This window comes from Syngnathoides biaculeatus, chromosome 11 (genome assembly GCF_019802595.1).
Source record: "Syngnathoides biaculeatus isolate LvHL_M chromosome 11, ASM1980259v1, whole genome shotgun sequence".
Taxonomy (NCBI): domain Eukaryota; kingdom Metazoa; phylum Chordata; class Actinopteri; order Syngnathiformes; family Syngnathidae; genus Syngnathoides; species Syngnathoides biaculeatus.
This window is the reverse complement of record NC_084650.1, coordinates 11,088,340-11,102,300: the sequence shown is the minus strand read 5'-3', so window position 1 is coordinate 11,102,300 and position 13,961 is coordinate 11,088,340. Positions and strand designations below refer to the sequence as shown.

At 45.1% G+C, this 13,961-nt stretch overlaps 1 protein-coding gene across 1 annotated transcript in view; it reads right to left on the bottom strand.

Moving 5' to 3' along the window:
• The window catches only part of fat4 (FAT atypical cadherin 4), a 113,732-nt gene that overhangs the window by 24,162 nt on the left and 75,609 nt on the right, over nucleotides 1-13,961 (bottom strand). The gene's annotated exons all lie outside the window — the stretch shown is intronic.

The window sequence follows — 13,961 nt, the reverse complement described above, 5'->3', positions numbered from 1 at the left end:
AATAGTTGCGAGAGTCGCAATTGTCGGATGCAATCAGACATTGCGGTACGAAAATGTACAGTCCGTACAGTACAGTTAGCAGGGCTACACAAAAACTTGCAGGGTCTCAATAAAGGTGCCCGTACACCAATTCGTACTTTAAACAGTTTAGCTTCAACACTTTAACGCGACGAACAGGCGCCACATTGTATTCTATTATTAAGTTTTCATAGGAATATTGAACAACAACTTTCAATTTGAATCAGTTGTCATTTTTTGGCCGTTCTGAATGAGGAAGGGCAATTTAAGACGTTATTCACCTTCAACCTTGTGACTTAAAGACTACCCATCATAAAAACGAAAATAGAAAAATCATAATTTTACCATTTTGAACAGGAATGACTGATTTCAAACTCACTTCACTTTCAAATCTAATGACCATCTCTCAAAAAAAAAAAAAAAACAAAGCAAAGTTCTGTATGTAATGCAGATTCTTGCAATCCCGGTGTCATTTTACTATTTCGAACATAAAGGTTACAAACGTTTTCAGGTGAAGTGACGTTTTACAACTTTGAACGGAAATAAACAATTTCAAAACTGAATTCACCTCCAGCCATATGACCTTTGACCGCCAGTCATAAAAACAAGTAGAGACCGTCCAGAATCACGTGACGCTTTCATGCCGACTCTTTCACTTTCGGTGTCAATTTACCATTTCAATCAGGGATTAGCAAGCTTGAATTTAATTTGGATTTTATCGCTACATTTGAGCTAGCTGACTGGATTGTGTCAAACTACTTACGACTTTACTACAACCAAGTCACTAATACGACATCATCTATTAAGTCACGCAAATAAAATTAATTTTACACACAGGGAGTCCTCGGTCTACGACTGAGATCCGTTCCTACAGTAGCGACTGAACTCGAATTTTGACTTAAGTCCCATTCCACCAGTAAAGTCAGAATTTACACCAAAACTTTATATAAAAAAAAACAAATACATTGAAATAAACAAGATGGCGTAGTTAGCATGAGTGCTGAGAGGTGGATGGAGAAGAAGAAGAAGAAGGGGAGGCGGCTGTGCTTAGCTATCGCCAAGGAACCTGGTCCTCAAGCTAGTGTCAAAGAACCTTGTTTTGCGATCATTGACATCATCGACATCGGAACGGAACCCTTCACGCGCGTTAAAATACGGGCTTTCTCTTGAATCGTTGTCACCACGGTCGAGCGACTGAAGTTCTGGTGGCGTTGGTGTCTCTCATTTCTCCAATCTTTTTAAGATCTTGAGCTTCGTTTCCACGGTCATGGATTTGCTTTTGGCTGCGGAAGCATTGCGAAAAGACGCAGCTTCCCGTCGTTGGGGCCGTAATGTCGAAAAAGGAGGGCGAAAAATGCAAAGACACGAACACGGACGAGCATAAGCCGGACGTGGGACGGGAGTTGTAATGTCGAAACTTCTTAGGTCGAGACCGTCTTAACCCGAGGACTCCCTGTATTAATCAACAATCAATAATGTGCTTTATTATTTTTTCCCCCTTGTCGGGCTAATACATTTGTCCATCATATAGTATATTTATAGTATACAGGCTGCGACTGTGACCCCTTTTCCAGTAATTGAGTTCTAGAAGCGAACAGCTATCTACTGGATTTCACGTCAGCGAGTCCATTAGAAGACTCCTTGCATGAATCCTTGAAATGAAATGGACTGCTGGTTTGGAGTTAAAAAAGATGTAAGGAATCTCATCGAAGCTCATTTGGCCAAAAGAAACGTGCATTCATCCCCTCTATTTTTGTTTTCATTACGTGCCAATTCTTCATTTTTGATTCCCTCGCCGAGGACATAAACGGAATGGCTGATTTCGACCCAACTTTGCTCTCATTTGCTTTTCTTGGATAGCCGTCTACAAGCGGAGATTCAAGAAAAGGCTTGGATTTCACTGCAATTCGTAGGCCATAGGATATTGCTTATGCACTGACGTTAAATAATGAACGCATTTGAAGGCACTTGTTGATCAAAACAGCGGCACATAAACAGAATCTGTGATGTCTTGTAATGTCAAATTTGACATTGAAATGAAGATGGGTCAACTTAGCGTTCTTTTAGACTTGATGGCCGCTCCACATTTGTGGAAACGGGCGCTCCGTGACGTCATCATTCCACCCAGTTTGCTTCGTTCCTCCCCATTTCTGCATAAGAGTCACTTATATTTTATTTTCATGTGACTTGTTTTGTTTGTTTTTTGGATGCAAGGAGCAATTTGTGGTTCCATTAATGTCCTGCAGCACTATTAACGGCAATTAAGGTACCGTATTTTCCGCACTGTTTGAAAACTTTTTTCATCGCAGAGATGCTACGGTAGAGGGTGGAGTTACGTTATGCATCCATTAGATGGCGCTGCACTAAAGGCTCAATATTGATCCACATATAAGGCGCACCTGATTATAAGGCGCACCGTCAGCTTTTGAGAAAATGAAAGGCTTTTAGTGCGGAAAATACGGTACATTACCATTTGGAATATGTAGCGTATAGCACAGTTTCATACACCTGACGACGGAGCAACAGAAAAACGGGATCAGAAAGCCAACCAAACGGTCAACTGTTGGGTTGGGTCAAGTCTCCAAAAGAGAACAAAAATTGGTTGCGGATGTTGAGGTCTAAAAGCCAATTTCAGTAATCAAATGCAACATTATTGGGTATTATTGGGCTTTGCTTCACTTAAAACATCGGCGTACCGCTGGATTTAATAAACAGATATTCGTCCTTAAATCTACCGGGCTTTTCTGCTCAGAACATAAGTGGGTACCGGTGATTAGAATATACAGAGTTCGATTCCCAGAGGGGGAAATAAAGTTAACGGTAAACATTTTGATCTGCTTGCCCAAAAAGGCCCTGAAAACATTTTTTTTTTTTTTTTTAAATTGAATAGTAACCAAAAAATGAGTCACGTCCCTCGAACTTCCACTTCGGGATCTTCGTTCCCAACTAAATATGGACAATGTTGACTTTTAGGTGATGGCTTGTTGCCACCTTCACAAATATTTATAAGAATACGGGAAGACGTTTCGTACCAAAATGATTACAGATTTATACAGAGAAATCCGCTGACAAACGTCATGCAAAAAATGTTTTGGCGCGGCCACGATGTTATTATAGCATCGCGCTTGATGCCAAGCAGTCAAGTCGCCTCGCTCGTGTCTCGAGTTCAATCATTCTTCGGGTTGTCCTGGCGACAGATTAGAGCTGATCCTCTTGAATTGATCTCAGCGCCCGCATCGCTTTAGCGGCGCTGCTGGCAGCCAAAGCGTGTTTGGCAGTCGGGCTGTTGTTGATCAAAGATGAGCTGCTTAGTGCTCACTGGGGCTCAACGATTATCAAAACAACAGCAGCGTCTACCGAGCACACGGTTTACATTCTTCCTGCATAGCCAGGTGGCAAAAGTACTCACAGGGACCGATTCGATTTCTGTACAACAGGAAAACCTTACAAGTTGTCGCTTGGTGGATTTGATATTTTTTTTTGCTTTGTGTGTTGCTCAGTGTCGAGCCGCTACTCCTCCGCATTGAGAGGAGCCAGATGAGGTGGCTGGGGCATCTGATCTGGAGGACTCCCTGGTGAGGTGTTCCGGGCACGTCCCACCTGAAAGAGACCCCGAGGACGCTGGAGAGACTACGTCTCTCGGCTGGCTTGGGAACCCCTCGGGATCGAGCTGGAAGAAGTGGCTGGGGAAACGCGAGTCTGGGTATCCCTGCTGAAGCCACTTCCCCCGCGACCCGACCCGGAAAAACGGTAGATAATGGATGGATGGATGGATGGATGGATGTTGGGAGATCAAATTTGCTTCAGCTACAGCACCGCTTCAGTGAAATGGAGAAAATAAAAATATAAAATAAGAAGGTAGCTGATTGTCATGCCCTCGGATGTGGACAAGGAGAGCCTCCGTCCGTCTTTAGTGGACTTTCAATCATTTGGTGAATGGGACAAAGAGTCAAAGACACAAACACCAAATGAAAAGACTCCTAAGGAGCTGTTGTAGGCCACAACTCACAACTAGATCCTCGCATGCAGGCCAACTGAACCCAGCTCCTGACACCACACCCCTTAAAGGCCCATGTCCAACACACAGATACTACAGTCGTTCTTGACAATCACTTTTATCACGTTTTTAGACAATATAGTGTTATTTATCCTTCTCGAAAACACACCCCAGTAATTTCAATTCATTCCACTTTTGAATTTATTATTATTATTTTTTTTTTTGTACATATATAATTTTATGCTCGGTGGCACAGTTGATCAGCTGGTAAAGCATTGGCCTTGCAGATCTGAGGACCCAGGTTCAATCCCGGCCCCGCCTCTGTGGAGTTTGTATGTTCTCCCCGTGCCTACGTGGATTTTCTCCGGGCATTCGGGTTTCCTCCCACATCCCCAAAATATGCAACATTAATTGGACACTCTAAATTGCCCCTAGGGGTGATTGTTTGTCTCGATGTGCCCTGCGATTGGCTGGCAACCAGTTCAGGGTGTTACCCCGCCTCCTGCCCGTTGACAGCCGGGATCGGCTCTCGTGAGGATAAGCGGCAAAGGGAAATGGATGGATGGATAATTTTAGGTTGCAGATTTTTCCTGATGTCGATTTTGAGGGAATCATTTTTTCCGCATATACTAATTCCACAGACTCCCGAAGCAATCAGTATGCATGAACAAGGAGGAAAGAGTGAGTAAAAGGGAGAAAACGTGCACATTTTGGGAACATTAAAACAAAAAAGTGCAGTGTGTCGACTGCAAAGCAAAACTGGCTAAAACAACTGCAGATCTGCAGTTAACGTTGCGAGCTAATTTAATATAACCAACCATTGCTACTTATCGGAAATGATAATCTCTCCGGCTGTGAACTTTCAATCGCTTTATTGAACAAATGACAAATCGGAGGTACGCAACGCGCAGACTGGCGAACGGTTAGCCTCTTAACAGCCTCCTGTTGTCTTGAGCCAACGACAACCGACTGCAAATTCTCATTCGCTGACTCCGACATCAGTCGACAGGCCAGGCTCCGCCTTTTAAAGCCACACACATTCAAATTCACTTATAAAGGGCAAATCGAATCATGCATGTTATGTATTGGTATTAGGTATGAAGCTTTGACATGTAGCAAAATTATTTCATTCCTATATGGTGCAGATTTTGGGTTTAGGGTTAGGGTTCTGTTCCATAACTCCTGCGATTGACCCAATAACTAATGTGTGTTTTGAAAATAAAATGGCAAATGGAGTTGACGCAATTTATTTTCCAGAGCATGCAATTGGTCCGCATGTCGCTGTACTTCCAATATTCACATTAAACTCACATCAAAGTAACCAAGTATTTGTACTGTCACAAGCTGTTTACCGTCTGGCGAGAACACACAGTCGCCGAGCACTGGCGCCACCTTTGACCCGCAAATGCCTCGTCACCGGGGCTAATCCTCCGAAAGCGCCGCGCCTAAAAGTACGCTCGAACGCTCCCTTCCGAGCGGCCCCGACCCCGCGCCGACCTCCGCGTTGTCGACAGGCGCGGGGATCAGACGGGAAGCATTTCTCACATCTCTCTCGGCCGTATCGCCTCTCGCCGCCGGGCCAAAGCCTCGAGACGTGCCGTCTTAGCCCCTCGGAGCCCCTCCGATATCGCGTAACCCCCCCCCCCCTGGCAGCTGTCTGCGCCGGGTCCGCTGTCCAACGTACGAATAGTTCACATCGATCTTGTTACATCGCGTGGGCCGACGGAATTAGCCGTCGAGGGAACTCGATACCTTGGCACGTATGCAAATGCCTGTTAATGGACGGTACCATTCTTACGCTCTAAACACGCTCGATAAATCAACATCAACACCTCAGTCGCAGTACGTGACCCGTTTCCGATTCTTAAATTACTCGCCCACGATAAAGCAAGTAATAATACCATACAGAGGTGTGGAAATTTGAGTGCATCTTTTTTTTTTTAGTTGGACAGATGGGCCTTTTCTCATCCTCGTTTTTGTTGTTCATAATTTCAAGCAAAAAATATTTTCAAGTCACTGTCTAGTCACAAACTTTTTTTTCGCTAGGTTTACGCTTACGTTGTCACAGAAAAATGTATCGTGCGTCGTGAAAGATCAGTGAAAATGCTCTAAAATGGATGGCAACATGGAGAACTCTGATTTAAAAACTGCAAAGTAATACCCATCCATCCATTTTCTTAGCTGCTTATCCTCACGAGGGTCGCGGGATTGCTGGAGCCAATCCCAGCCGTCAACGGGCAGGAGGCGGGGTACACCCTGAACTGGTTGCCAGCCAATCGCAGGGCACATGAAGACTGACAACAGTTGCACTCACAAGCACACCTCGGTGCAATTTCGAGCGTCCAATTAATATTGCATGTTTTTTTTTGGGGGGGGGGGGTGTGGGAAGAAAACCCACACAGGAACAGGCAGAACATGCAAACTCCTCACAGGTGGGTTTGGGACTGAACCCGGGACCTCAGAACTGTGAGGACAACAGTTTCCAGCTGACCCAAGGTGCTGTCTGGTAAGTAATAATAAATACAAATTAATACATGCCTTTGAATACATTTGAGTAGGGAAAAAAAAACCAGATAAATTGTCCCGAAATTAATCGACTATGGCGGCATACTTTGCCCATCCCTGTTATAGTCAGTAAGTAACTAGTAACTCCTCGGATACTCTTTGAAAGCTCAATCAGGTCCTCTTCTTCCGTACCGAAACGAAGTGGACAAAAGTGGAACGAGCCAGCATCACATCCAATCTCGCTGGAATCTGCCGAAGACCGACGGTTAAGTCTGCAGCCCGGGCAGGTGGCAGCTCGCCGGCCCGAGTCCGCCATCGAGCGAATGACATCATTTTCTTTTTCACGGAAAGAAGGCTGTTGGAAATTTTGCAGCAGGAATGCCAGCTGTCTCGGCGGTTACAAAAGTATTTTTCCGTTGCAATTCCCGTCCTTTGTTCTCCAACTCTGCGCAGTAGTTGTGTTAAATCGACACTTTCATGTGGCCTCGGTGCGCTAATCCAAGCCTGTCACCGGGAGAAATCACATTCCCATCCGAGGCAACGGGATTTCAAAAAGCATCAATCTGGTTGCATTGTCACTGATGACCACAATCAGAAGCATCTTTGCGATAGGATGCAATGGTTTGATTCCTTTTACAGTTCAGTTTAGGCACAAGACGGACGGGCGGGCGGATGCAAGCTTGGTCCGGGTTGAATTTGTCATTACTGTTGTGGTCTTGAAATGACACTCTTGGCCCGCAGTTTGAAAACGAAAAGTTGCGGTTTCGAGCGCCTAACAACAAACAGAAGAGTTTGGAGTCATGTCTGGAAAACGGGGGATCCAACATTTGCTCGTGTTGCAAAAGCCGCCCGCCCGCCCGCCTGCCTTTTTAGTCCCATCCAACCACCCGTTCCCCAACCCGTCACACTAGCGTCGGCATTATCAGATGATGTTTGACTTGAATGCCGCGGAAGATATATCATTGAATTATAACCAGTATGCTCATAAATGTGTGATAAAGCCAAACGTTTACATTGCCATCATCTTTAGTCTATGTTGTAGATTGCGGACAAGGAAGAATCTTTTATTTCGATCTTATTTCAGCGGGCTCAATCTGGGGGTCATCTAGCAAAGGCAACCGCCATGAACCTGTCACATTTTTCATTTTTATTTTTGTCTTTCGACAACCCAAGTTGGGACGCAAAACAACTGGACTTCTTGGTTGTTGCCGACATTTCCTCCTTTTATCCAAAAGGCTTCTGCGGTTCTAATTTTAAGAGTCGAGGGTGAAAATGTCATCAGCAACTAAAAAAGATGTCCCGTTGTCTTCGATTCATATTTTCACCAGTAGGTTTAACTGCAGTATCTCAGACGGAAATGCAATAAATAATACAAGCGATTAGAACTTGATTGAAAAAATTCGTGAATGCTTTCAATTTGGTCACTCTTTTTGATATCCGCAAAGAAAATTCATTCCAATCTCGGCAATTTCAGGTGAAACAAGTCACGGAAATGTGCCTGTGTAGCCGCTGAGTGGTCCAGGTCTCGCAGTTTGTTGATTCACGGCCTGGATGACCTGAACTTGCTCAATCATTGTTACACATCCACAGGGATTCTGCAAACTTGTTTTCTAGGTTTGGTTTTTGTGACGTCCGCAGCGTTTGCAAGGGTAGTTGTTAAGTGGCCAAGATTGGCAAAAATGCCGGCCACTGACATTGATGAATTACGAACGCAACCTTCACCAGAAAACTGTGTTTTGATTAGCGCTGGCACGTCCAACATATACTTGCAAATAAAATTGTGGGTTTACGTTTAACATAAATAAACTTGACGACGTTTCTTTAGTTGGGATGTTTTGGATTGACGATAAAATTTGTCTTGATCAAGCGACATCCGTCTCCAAAACTTTTGTCGACGTTTTCGAAAAGCAAAGGCGTATATACATTTTCATTATGTTCCGGCGCAGATGCAAATGCAGCCCTATGGGGGCACAAACCAGTGCAATCTGTAGGCCGGTCCCAAGCCCGGATAAATGCAGAGGGTTGCGTCAGGAAGGGCATCCGGCGTAAAAACTGTGCCAAACAAATATGAGCGTTCATCTAAAGAATCCCATACCGGATCGGTCGTGGCCCGGGTTAACAACGCCCGCCCCCGGCACTGCTAACCTGCAGGGCGTCGGTGGAAATTCAGCTACTGTGGGTCGAAGACAAAGAAGAGGAGGAAACCGGATCCAGCGTCAGAAGAAAAAGAGGAATGCACAGAGCCTACAACTGAGTGTAGGGACTTTGAATGTTGGGACTATGACAGGAAAAGCACAGGAGTTGGTTGACATGATGATTAGGAGAAAGGTTGATATTCTGTGCATCCAAGAGAGCAGGTGGAAAGGTAGTAAGGCTAGAAGTTTGGGAGCAGGCTTTAAATTATTCTACCACGGAGTAGATGGGAAGAGAAATGGAGTAGGGGTTATTTTAAAGGAAGAGCTGGCTAAGAATGTCTTGGAGGTGAAAAGAGTATCAGATCGAGTGATGAGACTAAAATTTGAAATTGAGGGTGTTATGTATAATGTGGTTAGCGGCTATGCACCACAGGTAGGATGTGACCTAGAGTTGAAAGAGAAATTCTGGAAGGAACTAGATGAAGTAGTTCTGAGCATCCCAGACAGCGAGAGAGTTGTGATTGGTGCAGATTGTAATGGACATATTGGTAAAGGAAACAGGGGCGATGAAGAAGTGATGGGTAAGTACGGCATCCAGGAAAGGAACTTTGAAGGGCAGATGGTGGTGGACTTTGCAAAAAGGATGGAGATGGCTGTAGTGAACACTTATTTCCAGAAGAGGGAGGAACACATAGTGACCTACAAGAGCGGCGGTAGAACCACGCAGGTGGATTATATTTTGTGCAGACGATGTAATCTGAAGGAGGTTACTGACTGTAAAGTAGTGGTAGGGGAGAGTGTAGCTCGACAGCATAGGATGGTAGTGTGTAGGATGATTCTGGTGGTGGGTAGGAAGATTAAGAAGACAAAGGTAGAGCAGAGAACCATGTGGTGGAAGCTGAAAAAGGAAGAATGTTGTGCAGCCTTCCGGAAAGAGGTGAGACAGGCTCTCGATGGACAGCAGAAGCTCCCGGTAGACTGGACTACGACAGCCAAGGTGATCAGAGAGTCAGGCGGGAGAGTACTTGGTGTGTCTTTTGGTAGGAAAGGGGAGAAGGAGACTTGGTGGTGGAACCCCAAAATACAGGGAGTCATACAAGGAAAGAGATTAGCGAAGAAGAAGTGGGATACTGAGAGGACTGAGGAGAGGCGAAAGGAGTACATCGAGATGCGACGTAGGGCAAAGGTAGAGGTGGCAAAGGCTAAACAAGAGGCATATGAAGACATGTACACCAGGTTGGACACGAAAGAAGGAGAAAAGGATCTCTACAGGTTGGCCAGACAGAGGGATAGAGATGGGAAGGATGTGCAGCAGGTCAGGGTGATTAAGGATAGAGATGGAAATGTGTTGACTGGTGCCGGTAGTGTACTAAATAGATGGAAAGAATACTTTGAGAAGTTGATGAATGAAGAAAATGAGAGAGAAGGAAGAGTTGAAGAGGCAAGAGTGAAGGACCAGGAAGTGGAAGTGATTACTAAGGGGGAAGTCAGAAAAGCACTACAAAGGATGAAAACTGGAAAGGCAGTTGGTCCTGATGACATACCGGTAGAGGTATGGAAGCAATTTGGAGAGATGGCTGTGGAGTTTTTGACCAACTTATTCAACAGAATACTAGCGGGCGAAAAGATGCCTGAAGAATGGCGGAAAAGTTTTCTAGTTCCCATTTTTAAGAACAAAGGGGATGTTCAGAGCTGTGGGAACTATAGAGGAATAAAGTTGATGAGCCACACAATGAAGTTATGGGAAAGAGTAGTGGAGGCTAGACTCAGGACAGAAGTAAGTATCTGCGAGCAACAGTATGGTTTCATGCCTAGAAAGAGTACCACAGATGCATTATTTGCCTTGAGGATGCTCGTGGAAAAGTACAGAGAAGGTCAGAAGGAGCTACATTGCGTCTTTGTGGATCTAGATAAAGCCTATGACAGAGTACCAAGAGAGGAACTGTGGTACTGCATGCGTAAGTCTGGTGTGGCAGAGAAGTATGTTAAAACAGTACAGGACATGTATGATGGCAGCAGAACAATGGTGAGGTGTGCCTTAGGTGTGACAGAGGAATTTAAGGTGGAGGTGGGACTGCATCAGGGATCAGCTCTGAGCCCCTTCCTGTTTGCAGTGGTAATGGATAGGCTGACAGATGAGGTTAGACTGGAATCCCCTTGGACCATGATGTTCGCAGATGATATTGTCATATGCAGTGAAAGCAGGAAGCATGCAGAGGAACAATTGGAAAGATGGAGACATGCACTGGAAAGGAGAGGAATGAAGATTAGCCGAAGTAAAACAGAATATATGTGCGTGAATGAGAAAAGTGGAGGGGGAAGAGTGAGGCTACGGGGAGAAGAGATAGCGAGGGTGGACGACTTCAAATACTTGGGGTCAACAATACAGAGCAATGGAGAGTGTGGTCAGGAAGTGAAGAAACGGGTCCAAGCAGGTTGGAACAGCTGGCGAAAGGTGTCTGGTGTTCTACGTGACAGAAGAGTCTCCGCTAGGACGAAGGGCAAAGTTTACAAAACAGTGGTGAGGCCGGCCATGATGTACGGATTAGAGACGGTGGCACTGAAGAAACAACAGGAAGCAGAACTGGAGGTGGCAGAAATGAAGATGTTGAGGTTCTCGCTCGGAGTGAGCAGGTTGGATAGGATTAGAAATGAGCTCATTAGAGGGACAGCCAAAGCTGGATGTTTTGGAGACAAGATTCGAGAGAGCAGACTTCGATGGTTTGGACATGTTCAGAGGCGTGAGAGTGAGTATATTGGTAGAAGGATGAGCTGGATGAGCTCCCAGGCAAAAGGGCGAGAGGAAGACCAAAGAGAAGGTTTATGGATGTGGTGAGGGAAGACATGAGGGCAGTTGGGGTGTTGAGAGAGGAAGATGCAGGAGATAGGCTAAGATGGCAAAAGATATGACACGCTGTGGCGACCCCTAACGGGACAAGCCGAAAGGAAAAGAAGAAGAAGAAGATTATGTTCCGGCGCAAAGAGGTCCAAAACTCCAAAATTCTGCTTGATATAAAAAAAAAACAAAAAATCCATAACCATTTAGGCTGTTTGTTTAACTTCTTGTGGTGCGCTAATTGCTGAACCATATCTGAGTTGCCTCATATGGAGAAACACGGAGCAACTCCACGAAGGACTCTTGTGTCTAAAATAACAATCTTTCGGGGCTACGAGATCATGTGACCATCTGTTACTTCCTTCTGCCCACAGACAGCCCCCCCCCCCCCCCCCCCCCCATATAAGCCTCTCAGCTCACAAAGCATTGTCTAGCATAAACATATGGCGGGATCTAAGCACCTTATTAGTGTACATTTCCACGGGACAAATCACATTAACCACCACGAAGGTGCCATTGCCGTACTTTGTGAACACGAGGGGGTACAAATACACGCGTTAATAGCGATTAAGCGATCTGTTTTCTGACGGCTGCAGCTGCTGTGACAGCACACGGTGGCGGGGGGTTTTGACCCGCCTCGGGGTCCAGGGTGTCGATTCAGAAGAAACGGAGGCTGCTAACTCCTGGGAAAGGCTGCGGGTCGCCCTGACTCGGCCAGCCTAATCTGCACTAATAAGGAGGTTTGGGCGTCTCTGCTGGTACAAGAGATCATCTGTCCCTTCAACATCCCAAAACAAAAAAACAGTTGAGCCGAGATGCACACAGGAAGGCTGAGATGTTCAAACAACCGGATTCATTAAACGGGGGGGGGGGGGAACAGGCTGACTGAGGAGAGATGGATGCTCGTGTAAATTTTACAAGACTGCCCATGTGTGGCTTGAACGGTTAATTACGCTTTATGGACTGCGGCCCGATTGTGCTCTTAAGGACTGGAGGGACCGTTGGCCGCGGACGAGGCCAAATTGAGATTTTTCCACCTCTGAGAACCTGTTGCCTTGCGACAAAGCTTCTTTTAATGTGACCCCGTCCACAGCAACCCTCGGTGAATGGCCCCGGCCCGGGTTCAGGCGCAGATGTCCCCGCAGCCGAACACCACAGATAGAGTAAACACCGGCTTTCTCACAAGCTCAGCAAAGACAACACAAGGAAAAAAATCTGCAAACTTGAGAGATAATATTTCTCTTCAATCAATCAAATTAAATCTAAAAATGAGACAGATTTCATTTATCGAGTAATCGCTTTTGCCTGAACATCTCAATGTGATCTGGAGATTAAGTGGTTTGGATGCTAGCAAGGGAAAGTCTATCAAAGTCCCAAGATTTTAAAGGCGTGTGGTTAAATTTAATGAAGAGATTTATGTTTTGTGTTGTTACGACAAAGGCGTTGTTATTCACAGTGTTGTAGAAAGCGTGGGAAGTCGAAGTACTGATCATTTAGTCAGTCCCATTTTAACATTTTAAAGAACAGTACCAGTTCAGGATCACAGACGCTGTTCAAAATTCACATTAACCATGTATTTTGTAACTATAGGCGAGCTCGCACAAGTCGTTGTTGGATCACATTAAGCGCTAGCTGTGATAAAATTAGCGCAGCAAAATCGTGACGTGCTGGCCGGGGGAGAAAACATCATAAAAGGTGCTCCCGGCCGAGGTCGACGCACGCAAACCACCTTTTAAACCTTTTTTCGTCGAGTGCCCAAAGCAATTTCCATAAAATTAAAAAAAAAAAAAAAACAGAACACATACCGATGAGTAAGCACATACATCTAATTAGAAATGACTTGCAAACCAGGAGTTAGCTTCTTTGGCTAGCATGGCGGCTACCAAGAGAAAGTAAAGTAATTTTTTGTGATGAATAAAATAAAATAAAATGCCTTTAATAAGAAAAGAAATGCACTGATGATGATGAGAATGCATTTTAAGTTGTTGGGTGGGCTTGAGTGGTTTGTGGAAGCTGTAATTAGTGGCGTCCACGATTGAGATGTTATTGACAAATACCCGGATTATTTATCTTAATAATGGCCGAAGAGACAAATTATGCCATCATGAGGTCGGTTTCTCCGCTAACGAGTTTGCGGTCATGTTCCCTTGTTCTCATTCATCACGGACGTCAGACGTTGACGTGTTTCTCGGAAGAAAACGGATTGAACAAGAAAGACCAAGAAAAATCTGACAACTTCTCTCTCTCTTTTTTTTTCTTTTCCTCTCACTCGCTGTTTTTGTTCAACACGTCTTTTGTCGCCCCCAGAGAGACGCCCGGATATTTCAGCCGCAGCTTAAAGAAAACGCAACGCGACGTACGCAAACACTGCGAATATAAATACGCGGGCTTTCTGCCCGACCATATCCGCCATAATGGTCATGGGTTTAAAGATTTACTCGAGCTTCTCTTTAATAAATGTGCCCGAATG